Source organism: Ursus americanus, chromosome 2, assembly GCF_024610735.1.
Source record: "Ursus americanus isolate L20-20 chromosome 2, mUrsAme1.1.p, whole genome shotgun sequence".
Taxonomy (NCBI): Eukaryota; Metazoa; Chordata; class Mammalia; order Carnivora; family Ursidae; genus Ursus; species Ursus americanus.
In genome coordinates, this window is record NC_142128.1 from 106,348,863 (window position 1) to 106,353,119 (window position 4,257).

Genomic DNA, 4,257 nt, shown 5'->3' on the forward strand with positions numbered 1-4,257 from the left:
AGGTAAACTTTATAAGGCTACAAATTGATTTCCCAGCAGAAACTTTGAGGGCCAGAAGGGAGAGATAGGATATAGTCAAAGTGCTAAAAGAAAAGAAAAAAAAAAAAAACTGCAGCTAAGAGAACTCTATCTAGCAAGGTTATCATTCAGAATAGAAGGAGAGATAAAGAGCTTCCCAGAGAAAACAAGTTATCAATAACCAGGGACACGTGGAGTGGACAGGAAAGACCATAAGCAGGAGCAAGAAAAGTAAGAAGTGCAAAAGCAGGAAAATTAAGTATATCAATAAAAATCAGTCAAGGGATTCACAAAATAAAATGAGGCAAAGTATGACAATATACCAAACCATGCAGGGGAGAGGAGCAAAGAATGGGTTGAAACTTAAGTGACCATCAACTTAATATAGACTGCTATATGCATAAGATGTTATATACAAACCTAATAGTAACCAAGACTCAAGAACCAGTAATAGATATGCCAAAAATAAAAAGAAAGGAATCCAAGTGTATCACTAAAGAAAGCCAGCAAACCAGGGGAGAAGAGAGCAAGAGGAGAAAAGAACAAAGACAAGCATAAAACAAGTAACAAAATTTCAATATGTATGTATCAATCAATAATTACTTTGAAAGTAATAGGACTAAATGCTCTAATCAAAAGACATAGGGTTACTGACTTAATTAAAAAACAAGACACATCTATATGTATACAAGAGACTCGTTTTAGACCTAAAGACCTCCCAGATTAAAAGTGAGGGATTAAAGAACCATTTATTATGCAAATGGATGCCAAAAGAAAGCCAGAGTACCAATGCTTATATCGGACAAAATAGATTTTAAAACAAAGAATATAACAAGAGATTTTTTAAAATAGTATATAATCATAAAGAGTAAAATCCAACAGGAATATCTATCACCACCATGAAGAAGGCTGAGGCTCACTTGAAGGGTGGGGCCAAGAAGGTTATCGTCATTATCACCCCTTCTGCTGATGCCCCCATGTTTGTGATGGGCATGAACCATGAGAGGCATGACAACTCCCTCAAGATTGTCAGCAATGCCTCCTGCATCAACAACCTCTTGAGCCCTCTGGCCAAGTTCATCCATAACAACTTTGGCATCATGGAAGGATTCATGACCATAGTCCATGCCATCACTGCCACCCAGAAGACAGTGGATAGCCCCTCTCAGAAACTGTGGTGTGCTGGCCAAGGGGCTGCCCAGAACAACATCCCATCCTTTCTTCTTTTGCTGTTGCCAAGGCTGTAGGCAAGGTCATCCCTGAGCTAAATGGAAACTCACTGGCATGGCCTTCAGTGTCTCTACCCACGAAGTGTCAGTTGTGGATCTGACCTGCCACCTGGAGAAAGCTGCCAAATACAATGACATCAAGAAAGTGGTGAAGCAGGCATCAAAGGGCTCCTGGAAAGGCATCCTGGGCTACACTGAGGACCACGTTGTCTCCTGTAACTTTCACAGTGACACCTACTCTTCCACCTTTGATGCTGGGGCTGACATTGCTCTCAATGACAATTTTGTCAAGCTCATTTCCAGGCATAACAGTGAATTTGGCCTCAGCAACTGGGTGGTGGAACTTATGATCCATATGGCCTCCAAGAAGTAAGAGCCCCCTGGAGCACCAGCCCCAGCAAGAGCAAGAAGAAGAGAGAGAGGCCCTCAGCTTTTGGGGAGTTCATACACCAACTCATCTCCCAACACACAGAATCTCCTGACCACAGTTCCCATCCCAGACGCCCTGAAGAAGAGTAGCGACTTGGGGGGGCCCTACCTTGTCATGTAGCGTCAATACAGTATACTGTACCCCCAAAAAAGAAATGAAAGATGAAATAACTGACACCACAGAAATACAAAGAATTATAAGGAAATATTAAGAAAAATGATATGCCAACAAATTGGATAACCTAGAAGAAGTAGACAAATTCCTAGAAACATATAACCCACCAAAACTGAAGCAGGAAAAAAAATAGAAAACTTGAACAGACTGATTACCAACAATGAAATTGAATCAGTACACAAAAACTCCCAGCAAACAAACGTCCAGGGCAAGATGGCATCACAGGTGAATTCTACCAAACATTTAAAGAAGAGTTAATACCTATTCTTCTCAAACTATTCCAAAATATAGAAAAGGAAAAAAAAAAAACTTTCAAATACATTCTCCAAGGCCATCATTACCTTGATACTAAAACCAAATAAAGACACCACAAAGAAAGAAATACAGTCCCTTATCGCTAATGAACATAGATGCAAAAATACTCAACAAAATATTAGCAAACCCAATCTAACAACATATTTAAAAAATTATTTGCCATGATCAAGTAGGATTTGTTGTTGGGATCCAAAGATACTTTAATATTAGCAAATCAATCAATGTCATATATCACATCAACCAAAGAAAGGATAAAACCATATGATCATTTTAATAGATGCAAAAAAAGCATTTGACAAAATGCAACAGTCATTCATGATGAAAACATTCAACAAAGTGAATTTAGAGGGAATATATCTCAACATAATAAAAGCCATATATATGAAAAACCCACAGTGAACATCATCCTCAATGGGGAAAACCTGAGACCTTTTCCCCTAAGGTCAGGAATAAGAGAAGGAAATACACTCTCACCACTTTTACTCAACATAGCACTAGAACTTCTAGCCGCAGAAATCAGACAACAAAAAAAGAGGTATAAGGAATTCAAATTGGTAAGGAAGAAGTAAAATTTTCAGTATTTGCACATGGCATGATACTCTATATAGAAAACCCAAAAGACTCCACCAAAAAACTGCAAAAATTGATAAATAAATTTAGTCAGGTTGCAGGATAGATAATCAATATATAGAAATCTGTTGCATTTCTATACGCTAATAATGAAGTAGTGGAAAGAGAGTGTAAGAAAACAATCCCATTTATAAATGCACCAAAAACAAGAAGATACCTAGGAATAAACCTAACCAAAGAGGTGAACAACCTGTACTCTGAAAACTGTTAAAACACTGATGAAAGTAATTGAAGATGACACAAAGAAATGGAAAGACATTCCATGCTCATGGATCCAAAGAACAAATATTGTTAAAATCCCTATATTACCTAAAGGAATCTACACATTTAATGCAATCCTTGTCAGAATACCAGAGTATTTTTCACAGAACTAGAACACATAATCCTAAATTTTTTATGGAACCACAAAGACCCCAAATAGCCAAAGCAATCTTGAAAAAGAAGAACAAAACAGGAGGAATCATAATCCTGGACTTGAAGTTATATTACAAAGCTGTAGTAATCAAAATAGTATGGTACTGGCACAAGAGTAGACATATAGGTCAATAGAACAGAAGAGAGGACCCAGAAACAAACCCATGATTATATGGTCAATTAATCTTCCACGAAAGAGGCAAGAATATGCAATAGGAAAAAGAAAGTCTCTTAAACAAACGGTATTGGGAAAACTGGACAGCTACATGCAAAAAGAATGAAACTATACCCCTTGCTTACACCATACACAAAAATGAATTCAAAATGGTTTAAAGACCTAAATGTGAGACACGAAACCATAAAAATCCTAGAAGAAATGTCAGGCACTAACCTCTCTGCTTTTGACCATAATAACATTTTCAAATATGTCTCCTCGAGGAAGGGAAACAAAAGCAACATAAACTATTGGAACTACATGAAAATAAAAACTTCTGCACAGCAAAGGATACAATCAGCAAAACTAAAAGGCAACCTACAGAATGGGAAAAGATATTTGCAAATGACATATCTAATAAAGGGTTAGTATCCAAAATATATAAAGAACTTACACGATACCAAAAAAAAAAAGTCCAATTAAAAAATGAGCAAAAGACATGAAGATTTTCTCCAAAGACATCCAGATGGTCAACAGACATATGAAAAGATGTTCAACATCACTCATCATCAGGGAAATGCAAATCAAAACCACAATGAGCTATCACCTCACACCTGTCAAAATAGCTAAAATAAAAAAACACAAGAAACAACAAGTATTGACAAGGATGTGGAGAAAAGGGAACACTCATGCACAGTTAGTGGGAATGCAAACTGATACAGCTGCTGTGGAAAACAGTATGGAGTTTCCTCAAAAGTTAATAGAACTACCCTATAATCCCATATTTCTACTACTATTTACCCAAAGAACACAAATACACTATTTACCCAAAGAACACGAACACAAAGAACGCAAAAGATATATACACCCCTACGTTTATTGCAGTATTTACA

General features: G+C 37.0%; 1 pseudogene; it reads left to right on the top strand.

Moving 5' to 3' along the window:
- The first annotated feature begins 902 nt into the window (after positions 1-902).
- LOC123790983 (glyceraldehyde-3-phosphate dehydrogenase pseudogene) lies at positions 903-1,620 on the top strand (annotated as a pseudogene).
- The last annotated feature ends 2,637 nt before the right edge of the window (positions 1,621-4,257 follow it).